Genomic DNA, 12986 nt, shown 5'->3' with positions numbered 1-12986 from the left:
AGACAGCCGAAAAGTAGACAAGATTAACAACTGTATAAGTACTAGGTAGGAATCAAAGCATTTAATGAGATAGAATAAAGGAGAATTAAGGGAATTATGGTAGAAAGCCCCTATGATGGCAGTCAATGATACCTGTTTCCAAGCATTCATATATTTATATGATCCTCTCCCCTTGAGTGTGGGCTGTGCTTAGGTATTCTAACAAATATAATACAGCACAAGTGATGGATGTCACATCTGAGATCAGTTATAAAGAAAATTAGTTCCATCTTGGGCACCGCCTGGCTCTCTCGAATCACCAGTTACCACATTGTAAGGACACTCAGGAAACCTATAGAGAGGCCCATGTGGTGAGGAACCAAGCCTTGACAGCAATGACATGAGTGAGCTTGGCAGTGGATCTTCTGAGGGCTGCCAACAACCATGTGAATGAAAGCAGAGTTGCCAGCCCCAGTTGAGCCTTAAGATGACTGCAGTCTGGGCAACAGCTTGACAGGAGATGCATGAGAGACCCTGAGTAGGAAGCACCCAGCTAAGCCTCACCTAGATTCCTGACCTACAGAAACTGAGAAAACAAATATTCAGTGTTTTAAGCTATTAATCTGGGGGTAATTTGTTATACAGTAATAGATAACAATACAGGCACTATAAAGGGTTTATATACAAAGAAACTACTGAATATAAAGATAAACCTTCCTAAATACCAAAAGTAATTTTAGAAAAAGCAAAGAAGACATACTAAATAAAGACAAACAATAAATCATATACAATCACAGTATACACTATTCAATACACATAATTATTACAGTGTAAAATAATATAGGCAGTGTGATGTCACCAACATGGAATAGGTGGTTGCCAACTTCAATCCCCCTCACAAAAAGACCAACTAGCAATCATCCATAGACAAGACACCTTTGTGAAAATCCCAGAACCCAGGATGAGACTGAAGCATCCCCTTGGATCACAGAAACAGGGAAAAACCTCAAAAACATTTTGTTAAGTAAAATAAGCCAGTCACAAAAAACTACATATTGTATGAGTCTGTTCACATGAAGTGACCAGAACAGGAAAATCTCTAGAGAGAAAGTAATGGATTAGTCGTTGCAAAGGGCTGGGAGAAATGAAGGAATAGAAGGGTGTTAACTAAAAGGTATGGGATTTCTTTCTGAGATGATGAAAATGTTTAAAATTGACTGTGGTGATGATTGCACGTGTTTGTGAATATACTAAAAACTGTGGATTGTATGTACACTTTAAATGGGTGAATTGTATCCTGAACTGAATGTGAATTATATCTCAATAAAGTTGTTAAAATATATATTAAAACATTTTGAAAAATCAATTATTAAAAGTTGAAAAGTGAAACAAATAAACCTTGCTGTATATCAAATTGGTGTTGTAACACCAAACAATTATTCCAACCAATTTTAAAACATGGTTTTTGACTATATATCTTCATTGTATAGTAGTCTTATTGTTGGTCATAATATTAATAATAATATTTTAAAAACAAGTAGCTACATCAATATTGCTAGGAACCAAGCATTTCAGCATTTTAAAAATATAAAACAAAAAAAGTTCTTATATTAAGAAGCCCTATAATCTTAAATTTAAATAGAAAATCTGAGTTTTAGCTCTTGATTATTCTCTCGTTTTAAATAACCTCCCTACTGAAAGACCCCAGAAGCAAAGAAAGCTAAGTAAGCAATGACAGTCCAGGGACATAATGTGGTCTTTAAACACCATTTCCCACTAAAAGAAACCATAACTCCTTAGAGGAATGGGTAATTCAAGGTCTGGGGCATGAAATGTATAAGATGAACTTGGAACATTCTATTATACTGTAAAATAAGTACATTATCAAAGACTACTAGGGTTGTATCTAAGGAGCCCAGAGCCACTTGAAGGAGTTTCCATTCACCAAAGACAGGACAATTTGGGGAAAACAAAAACAAAAACAAAAGTCTGCAATGGATTAGTCTTTAAAACTCGGAGTTCAAAAGATACTAAAAAAAAAATCGTTGGTCACCTTTGGAAGTTACTAAGGCACCAGACTAATTATTTTGGAAATAATAACTGGGAAGAATCAACCATTTATTCTGTACCATTTTTGTAAACATTGCATTGCAAGTTAACCAAATAGTTGATGACAGAAAATTATTCTTCATAGAAGAACTCCAGCTAATAAATGCAGAAGAAATGACTGAAAAATAATCACCATTTGCAGCCCCTAATGAAACAAAGGTTCATCAATGTTAAAACCATTAGAAAGGATGTTGCTGAAGAACTTTATAATGGCTCAATCAGGCTAACAACACCTGAGCCCTCTAAATCAGTCTTAACACTAAAAGAGTGAAAACTAGACATATTATGTGCCTCCTGACGTGATGCAGTACACAGCACCACCTGTGCAGAACTATGAACAACAATCTAAACCTAAATCTAATTAAGTCTCTAGACCTACCAGCTAGGTTGCAGGAGATCAAGAAATGCAGGAACATGTGTATTCTGTAAGAATAAAATTAAGCCAAATCTAGAATGTGGAAAATGTTATAGGAAAATGACCTACTTCACTCAAGTAATAAAGAGTGTGTGTGTGCAAACATGAACACACGAGAGAGAGAGAGAGAGAGAGAGAGAGAGAGAGAGAGAGGAAGGATAGTTATGAATTAAGAGAATCACTTCAATGATAATGATATAGGTAGATTATAAGCAAAAGGATGGAAGAGGTATACCATGCAAAAGTTGGTCAAAAGAAAGCCAGAAGGGCTACAGTAATATTAGATAAAGTTGACTTCAAAAAAAAAAAAAAAAAGATCAGGAACAAAGAGGGACACTATATAATGTAAAAGGGTGAATCTACCAAAATGACATAGCAATCATAATTATAAGTGCACCAAACAACTTTTAAAATGTGTGATTTGAACCAAGCTTCAAAATATATAATGCAAAAAATGAAAAGAACTATACAAATCCACAATTGTAGCTGGAGACTTCAACATCTCTTTCTCAACAATTGATATAAGCACTAAACAGAAAATTAACAAGATATAGAGGAACTTAACACAACCAACATGATTTAATCAATATTTATGGAACAGTCCACCCAACAGCAGAATGCATGTGCTTTTCACGTGTCCAAGGAACATATACTAAGATAGACCATTTCCTAGGCCAAGAAATAAAATTCAAAAAAGTTAAAAGAATTGGAATCATACAGAGGGTGCTGGTTGACCACTGTGAAATCAAATTAGAAACACACAACAGAAAGATAACACAAAATTCTCCAAACACTTGGAAACTAAACAACACACTTGTAAATAAATACGTAAGTCGAAGAGGGAAATCCACAAGCACACTGAATTGAATGAAAATGAAAACACAGCATTTCAAAATATTGAAAAGTTAGCTAAAACAGTGTTGAAATTTATAACACTAAATATTTAGATTAGAAAGCAGTAAAAGTCAAATGTGTCATCTAAGCTCCTAAGTTCAGAAAAAAGAACACCAAATAAAATGAAAGCAAACAGACAGAAGGAAATAATAAAGACAGGAGCAGAAATCAATAAAATTAAAACCAGAAAAGCAATAGAGAAAATTAATTCAACAAAGATCTGATTCTCTGGAGAAATCAATAATACTGACAAACCTTTAGCAAAGAAAGAAGACACAAATTACCAATACTAGGAATTTAACAGGAGAGGACAAACCATACAGATATCAAAAGGATAATAAGGGAACACTATAAACAACTCCACATTCATAAATTTGACAACTTAGATGTACTGCTTCAATTCCTCAAAGAACACATACTACAACAATTTAATATGAATAGATAATTTGAATAAGTCTATTAAAGAAACTGAATTCATAATTTTATAACTCAAAAAAAGAAATATCGGGCTTCCCCGGTGGCGCAGTGGTTGAGAGTCCGCCTGCCGATGCAGGGGACACGGGTTCGTGCCCTGGTCTGGGAAGATCCCACATGCCGCAGAGCGGCTGGGCCCGTGAGCCATGGCCGCTGGGCCTGCGCGTCCGGAGCCTGTGCTCTGCAACGGGAGAGGCCACAGCAGTGAGAGGCCTGCGTACCACACACACAAAAAAAATACCTAGGTCTAGATGGTTTCACTGGAGAATGACAGCAAACATGGAAAGAAGAATTAACACCAATACTACCAATCTTTTCCAGAAAATGGAAAAGAGGGGAACGCTTGACAATTCATTTTATGAAGCCTAAGACAAAACCAGATGAAGAAAGTACAAAAAAAAAAACCCAAACCCTAAAAACCAATATCCTTCATGAATATAAATTTAAAAATTTTAACGAAATGTTATCAGAATCTTAACAAGTTATTTAGCAATATGTAAAAATAGTTATATACCATGACCAAATAGGTTAAGTCCAGGAATGTAAGGCAAGTTCAATACTCAAATATCAATCAATGTAATCCATAATATTAGCAGGCTAAAGAAGAAACATCATATGATCACGTCAATTTATGCAGAAAAAGCATCTGACAAAATTCAATATCATTCATGATAAAAATTCCCAGAAAACTAGGAATATAGAGGAACATAATAAAGAAAATATACAAAAAACTTACAGGTGACATCATACTAAATGGTAAAAGACTGAATGCTTTCCCCCTAAAGACTGGGAACAAGGCAAGGAGGTCCATTCTCAACATGGCTATCAGACACAGTACTAGAAGTTCCAGTCAGTGCTATAAGAAGAAAAAAAAAAGAAAGAAAGAAAAAGCATACAGAGCAGAAAACAAGAAATAAAACTGTCCTTATATGCAGATGGGATAAGTGTCTACATAGATATTCCCTAAGAATCTACAACAAACCTCCTAGAACTAACAAGTGAGTACAGCAAGGTCACAGGATATAAGATAAACATACAAATATCATTCATATTTCTATATATTAACAATGAAGATGTGGAAACCAAAATTTAAGATACGATACCATTTATAACTGCCATCCCTTCAAAAAAGAAATAGGTGTAAATTGATCAAAACATATACAGGACTTATATGCTAAAAACGACAAAGTGCTGATTAAAAAAATCAAAGAATATCTAATTAAAAGGAGATCTGTGTTCAAGGATTGGAAGACTCAACATAGCAAAGATGTCAATTCTCCTCAAATTAATACACAAGTTTAATCTAATACCTATCAAATACCAGCAAAGTTTTTATTTAAACAAAGATAAATTTATATGGAAGGGTACAGGCCCTAGAATAACTAAAACAAACTTACAAAGAAGAAGAAAATGAGAAGAATTATTCTAACCGATTTCAAGGCTTATTACATAAGCTACAGTAATCAAGACTATGTTGTATTGGCAGAGGGATACATATAGATCAATAGAAGAGAACAGAGAACTCAGAAATAGACCTACACAAATATTCCAAATTGATTTTTGACAAAGGTGCAAAAGCAATTCAATGTAAGAGAAAGAGCCTTTAAACAAATGGTGCTGGGGCCATTGGAGCTCTATAGGCAAAAAGTAAGCCTCAATCCAAATCTCACATCTTACACAAAAGTTAATTCAAAGTGGGGCATATATTTAAATGTAAAATATAAAACTACAAAGTTTTTAGGAAAAAAAAAGGAAGAAAATTTTCTAGACTAGGGTTCAGTGAAGGGTTCTTAGACATGACACCAAAATCATAATGCAGAAAAGAAAAAGTCAATAAAGAGGACTTCATCAAAATAAAAAAACTTTTCTACTTGGAAAGAATCTTCTAAGTGGATGAAAGAAACAAACAGGAAGAAAATATTTGTAAACTTCATGTCTGACAAAGGACTCATATCTAGAGTACATTTTTTTAAAAAACCGCTCAAAACCAAACAGTGAAATAAACAAACAAACCTGTATTAGTTTCTTCTTCCTGCTACAACAAATTACCATAAATTTGTGGCTTGAAACAACATAAATTTATTGTCTTAAAATTCTGAAAGTTAGATGTGTAACAGAGGTCTCATTGGCCTAAAATCAAGGTTCTGCAGGGCCGTGTCCCTTTCTGAAGCTCTAGGAGAATCCATTTCCTGGCCGTATGGGCTCCTTCCTCCATCTTCAAAGCCAACTATGGCAGGTTGAGTCTTTCTCACACCACATCACTCTGACCTCCTCTTCTGCCTCCCACTTACACCTTTAAGGAATCTTGTTATTACATTAGAGCCACCCGGATAATCCAGGATAATCTCCCTTTCTCAAAGTCACCTGCCTAGCAATGTTAATTCCATCTGCAACCTTAACTCTCCTCTCCCATGTAATTAACATATTCACAGGCTTGAGGGATTGGGACATAGACATATTTGGCAGAAAAGTGACATTATTCTGCCTAACACACAATCCAATTAGAAAATGGGTAAAGGACATGGAGGCATTTCACTGAAGATATATCAATAGCAAAAAGCATATGAGGGGCTTCCCTGGTGGCACAGTGGTTGGGAATCCATCTGCCAATGCAGGGGACACAGGTTTGAGCCCTGGTCCATGAAGACCCCACATGCCGTGGAGCAACTAAGCCCGCGAGCCACAGCTACTGAGCCCAAGCACCACAACTACTGAAGCCCACATGACTAAAGCCCGTGCTCCGCAACAAGAGAAGCCACCACAGTGAGAGGCTCGCACACCACAACAAAGAGTAGCCCCCACTCGCCGCAGCTAGAGAAAGCCCACACGCAGCAACAAAGACCCAACACAGCCAAAAATAAATAAATAAAATAAATTTTTTTTAAAAAGCATATGAAAAGATGTTCAACATCACTAGCCACCAGGGAACCACAAATTAATACCATGATTAAATAATATCACTTACCTATCAAAACAGCTAAAGTAAACAGTTATGTAAGATGAATAAATTCTAGTGATCTGCTGTACAACATAGTGCCTATAGGTAACAATATGATATTGTGCCCTTAAAAATGTGTTAAGAGGGTAGAGCTCATGTTAAGTGTGGGACACAAGGAAACTTTTGGAAGTGTTGGATATGTGGATATGCTTATTGCCTTGACTGTTATGGTATCACATATATCCAAATGCATATATCCAAACTCATCAAATTATATACATTAAATACGTGCAGGGGTTTTTTTGGTGTTTTTTTTGTTTTTTGGGGTTTTTTTTTACCAATTATACCTCAGTAAAGCTGCAAAAGGTTCATCATAGAATGACAGAATTCCTATTCTCTTAAGCATATGGATCAAAATAGTATTAGTAACTTCAAATTTTTCTGGTAGTATAATCAGACCTCTAACTTAACAAAAAAGTCCAGCAAGCAGTTCTTGAAACTAATGATAATGAGTTGTTGTAATAATTTTGTAAAACTTTGCTGTTCATTTAAAGATAAGGTTTACATTGAGATATTTTTAATGGGCATTATATGGATATATAATATAATGTTCCAGGAATTTTTTTTTAAATAGTGAAAATATCAAATGCTGTAAGGATGCAGAGAAACTGGTTCTCTTATTGCTGATGGGAAAATAGTTTGACAGTTTCTTGGAAAAGTAAACCTATGACCCAACAATCATATCCTGGGGCACTTATCCCAGAGAAAACGTATGTCCACACAAAAACCTGTGCACGATTATTCTTAGCAACTTAAAAAACCAAAGTGTCCCTCGGTAGGTGAATGGTGAAACTAACTGTGGTACATCCATACCATGGAATATTACCAGCAATAAAAAGAAGCAAACTATCAATATATACAGCAAATTGTACGGATCTCAGGGAAAAAAAAGAAGTGATAAAAGACATTCTTAACAGCTCACATACTGTGTGATTCCATTTATATAATATTCACAAATGGCAAAATTACAGAGATAAAGAACAAATCAGGAGTTGCCAGTGGTTGGCAGGGGGTGGGGAAAAATGACTATAAAGGAGATGTTTGAGGTGATAGAATACACATAAAGAAGAAATAAAATGGGTAAAATCTTGAGGTTTACAAAGTTGGGATAAATAAGAGGTAACCTGCTAACAGCAAGTTTTTCACTTCTTATAAGCTATGAGTTCAATTTCTAGTGCTATCACTGAAGCTAATAAATGAATTTTCTGTATCTTGATCGTGGTGGAAGTTATACAAATCTGCATATGCAATAGGTTGACATATAACTATACACATACATTGTACCAATGATGATTTTCTGGTTTTGATATTATACTATGGTTATATAAGGTGTAACAACTGAGGGAAACAGGAGGTCAAAGGTATATGAAACCTCTCTGTACTTTCTTTGCAACTTCCTGTGAATGTATAATTATAATTATAGTTTGTTTAGTTTTTCAAGAAAAAGACTGACAAAACTCAGTATTTATGCTCATGCAGCTCAATATCAAAAAAAACGAACAATCCAATCCAAAAATGGGCAGAAGACCTAAACAGACATTTCTCCAAAGAAGATATACAGATTGCCAACAAACACATGAAAGGATGCTCAACATCACTAATCATTAGAGAACTCAAATCAAAACCACAACAAGGTATCACCTCACACCAGTCAGAATGGCCATCATCAGAAAATCTACAAACAATAAATGCTGGAGAGGGTGTGGAGAAAAGGGAACCCTCCTGCACTGTTGGTGGGTATGTAAACTGATACAGTGACTACGGAGAACAGTATGGAGGTTCCTTAAAAAACTAAAAATAGAACTAGCATATGATCCAGCTATCCCACTACTGGGCATGTACCCTGAGAAAACCATAATTCAAAAAGAGTCATGTACCACAATGTTCACTGCAGCTGTATTTACAATAGCCAGGACATGGAAGCAACCTAAGTGTTCATCGACAGATGAATGGATAAAGAAGATGTGGCACATATATACAATGGAATATTAGCCATAAAAAGAAATGAAATTGAGTTATTTGTAGTGAGGTGGATGGACCCAGAGTCTGTTATACAGAGTGAAGTACGTCAGAAAGAGAAAAACAAATACCATATGCTAACACATATATATGGAATCTAAAAAAAAAAAAAATGGTCCTGATGAACCTAGGGGCAGGACAAGAATAAAGACGCAGACACAGAGAATGGATTGAGGACCCCGGGAGGGGGAAAGGTAAGCTGGGACAAAGTAAGACAGTAGCACTGACATATATACACTACCAAATGTAAAATAGATAGCTAGTGGGAAGCAGCTGCATAGCACAGGGAGATCAGCTCGGTGCTTTGTGACCACCTAGAGGCGGGGAATAGGGAGGGTGGCAGGGAGGCGCAAGAGGGAGGGGATATGGGGATATATGTATACATATAGCAGATTCACTTTGTTATACAGCAGAAACTAACACAACATTGTAATGTAATTATACTCCAATAAAGATGTTAAAAAAAACCTCATTATTTATGAAGATGTTGTGAAGATGGGCACTCTCATACACTACAGGTAGAATGTAAATCAGTAACTTCATTAGGCAATTTTTTTAAACTGTACATATCCTTTGGTGCTGGAGAATTTACCCCAAGTACGAAAAGATGTATTCATAAGCTATGTTGTAACTTAAATTGGCCACTCTATCTCAACAAAATAGAAATAGCATGCCCTTTTATCATACCAAAATACAGAGTAGTTATTGCATTAAAATCTGATTACCCAGGTATTTTTTTATTAAAACTCATTTATTTCTGTAACTGATTTAATTACTTTAAAAATCTTGACCACTTTCCTTTTTTGTTCCTGATAAATAGCACTATATTACAACTCCAGCCTATAGTATACTTGGATCATGCTTTTACAGCTCTGTATCTACAATGGTTAAGGTATGTTTCCCTAAAACTCTGTTCACACTGCACCTTCTGTCTGCAATGTCCTCTCTTTACCTCTACACAGATTGCTTCCTGATTCAAATGTCATTTCCTTATCGAAGCAATTTCTAATCCTACCAGCAGTAGTGATTGTTCAGCCTCTTTGACCTTCCAGTACCTTACTTTTTCCCTCTCTTGTAACATCTAAAACATTCTACTTTGCAATTATGTACGTGCTTATTCCAATATTAATACAAGCTCCTTGAGGTAGAGACTGTAATGTATAGTGCCTTGTATATCATGGATGCTTGTGAATTTCTAATGAACCATCGTCTAGTAAATTAGACAGAGTCAATATTCAGGAGTGTCATGAAAAATGATAATCACCTAGCCCACTGCTCCAATATCTAACACAGGACTAAATCCATGCATTAATGTCCCTGGAATGCCTTGAGTCATGTAATTCATGGGTTAACTTAACATCCTGCTTTTAAAGACCTCCCTCCAGTCAAAGTACGGTAAAAGAACCCATGAACCAAAGAAATTTTAAATAAAAAGGTCTGGACAACAATACTTTTACTAGGGCATTTACTATCTCATCTAGGCATATCTCCAAATCTTCAGTTTCTATCTAGAATAAATTTTTATTTTTTAAAATTAACTTCACAAACTCATGGAATTATGTTTTAATTAAATAGTCATTATATTTCTTTCCACCCTCTGTTCCCCCTACACAACCTGCACACATACACGTACACATAACTCCTTGTTTTTCCTCATCCTCTGTCTCTTATCATCTTAGTTTTCACTGTCATTTTCTCAAACCAGTAGTTGGAGAATCACCCTCAACTCTCCTGCCCCCTCATGCCAGTGCTATCAGTCACTAGGTCCTGTCGGCCCTGCAAACCTCTCTCTCATCCACATCCCCAAGCTCTGCTATTTTTTCCAGGACCACAATAGTCTCCCAGCAGGGCTGCCTGCCTTCAGTCTTTCAATTCTTACCAAATAAAATCTTTAAAATATATAAATTGCATCTTTTATTCTCCCTGATCCCCACTCCTTGTAAGTTCACACTTTCCCTGCCTGGTTCCCATCTGCTTTGCAGACTGACCCATGCTGCTCCACTGTGGCTCAAACCATGCCCCTCTATACTCACTTCCCTGCCTTCATCTCTTCTGTCTACTCACATTCTCATACTCACACACTGAGGATTCTGCCAACCGGGTCACTGTCCTCCCTTTCTTCCCAACTCCTGCCATCATTCTGGATGACTGCAACATCCATAGAGCCGGAAACCGATTCAGAACACTCACCTCCATTATACTTCAATCTGCATTCTCATGAAGGCCCTTCCAGACCTTATCATCAACAGATACTGCTCTATATCCGAATAAAATCTTGAGTTTAAATATCCCACTCTCTGGAATGGTGGTTGTCAGGGGTTAGGGGGAGATATTAGTCAATGGGTACAAAGTTTCAAGTACTAAGAGGGCAAGAGTTAAGTGTTCTTGTCTCTCTCTCTCTCTCTCTCTCTCTCTCTCTCTCTCTCACACTCACACACACACACACACACACACACACACACACACACATACGCTAATAATAATAATAATAAAGAATAAGAGGGCCAGAGGAAACTTTTGGAGGTGATGGATAGGTCTATGGCATAGATTGTGGTAATGGTTTCATGGGTGTATACTTATCTCCATATGTATCAAGTAGTATACACTAATTATGTACAGATTTCTGTATATTAAAAAAAATTCTTAGGAAAAAAGAAGAAAGAAAAGCCTCTCAATCTACCCAAAAGTCATAACAGGGAAAATTTTTGAACAGTAATTAAAATCACTGTGGACAATGAATAAATAAATAACCCATTCTCAAAGATTAAATGGACAAGAAATTATTATAGCCAAGGTATATTAGAAGAAAAGCAAGTTTCAGAACAATATGTATAATGATTCAATTTCTGAAACAATACTAAGAAATGATGCACAGAAAAATACGGAAGAGTATATACTAAACTGTTAACAATACATTTAAAATAATGAACACTAAAAATTATAAGAAACTATTAGAATAAGGGACTTCCACTTCCTAAGTGGATTTGTCTAAAGTGTTCAAACTTCTTACAACAAGCATGTACTACTTTTTAAGTCTAAAAATAATAACAAACACTATGGTGGGGGTGGAGAGGGCACCCTCTCTCCATAGGATCACTCTCTCTCATTCTGATACTCCCAATATACCTGGTTCCAGCATCTTATGCTCTTTCATCTCCTGGCCTCTCTATGGCTCTCTCTACCGTCTCATGTCATCTTCACTCTTGCCTCTCCAGCCTAGACCTCACAGTTGATCCTGTCCTCCAGTTTCTTAGTAATATCGTCAATGTCCTGATTCCAAGTCTTGCCATCACAGCCAGTAAAAGCCCAACACTGGGTCAGTCTAGCTGTTCAACTCTTCTCTCATAGTAACAGGCTGTTAGAATTGCTGGAGAAAACCACACAGTGGTCCAGATCATGTGACTGCAAATTCGGAGTCTCTAGCCTCCACTGGGGCCTCTACCTCCCGATCTCTTTCCCTTGTCACCTCTCATCTCAACAACTATTTCAGTCCTTCTCTCTATTTCTCACGCCCCTGCCCATGCCCTCCCTGCAGTTCTAGAGGATTTATCCCACCCAGATCCCTTCTGAGCTCCACTCCATTGACTCCAACGCCTACAAGATGTCTCCATTTAGGTGTCCACAAGCACCTCAAGCCCAGCATGCCCCCCAGGCCTGCTCTCTTCTGTATCCCTCTGTGAATGGAATCATGATTCACACAATTGCCCATGCCCAGAGTCACCTATGACTTCTCTCTCCTCCTATCAATCATATAATAACTAAATGTTTATGGAACACTTACTATGTGCCGACAGTGTTCCAAACATTATAAGTATTCATTTAATCGCCACAACAACCCTAGATGTGGGTAGTATTATTCTCCCCATATCACGGATAAGGAAACAGAGGCACAGAGAGGGTAAGTAACCTGCTCCAGTTCCCACACTAGTAAAGGGAAGAAGTGGGAGGAAAATCAGTCACTCTGGTTCCAGAGTCCACACTCTTGATGGTGACATCATTCTGCCTCCACCTTGAGTATCTACCTCCTGACATCTCACAAATCCATCTACTCCCTTTCATCCCTGCTGCCTTCCTTTGTTAATGTCACTCTCATGTCTT

General features: G+C 36.8%; 1 protein-coding gene across 1 annotated transcript in view; it reads right to left on the bottom strand.

The window, feature by feature from the left end:
* HYDIN (HYDIN axonemal central pair apparatus protein) overlaps positions 1–12986 on the bottom strand; it is a 431283-nt gene that overhangs the window by 342397 nt on the left and 75900 nt on the right. The window lies entirely within an intron of this gene.

Source organism: Delphinapterus leucas, chromosome 20, assembly GCF_059928025.1.
Source record: "Delphinapterus leucas isolate spDelLeu-1000000601 "Yukka" chromosome 20, BTC_Dleu_Yukka2, whole genome shotgun sequence".
Classification (NCBI taxonomy): Eukaryota; Metazoa; Chordata; class Mammalia; order Artiodactyla; family Monodontidae; genus Delphinapterus; species Delphinapterus leucas.
The sequence above is the reverse complement of the archived record's forward strand: the minus strand, read 5'-3'. Positions and strand labels throughout refer to the sequence as shown.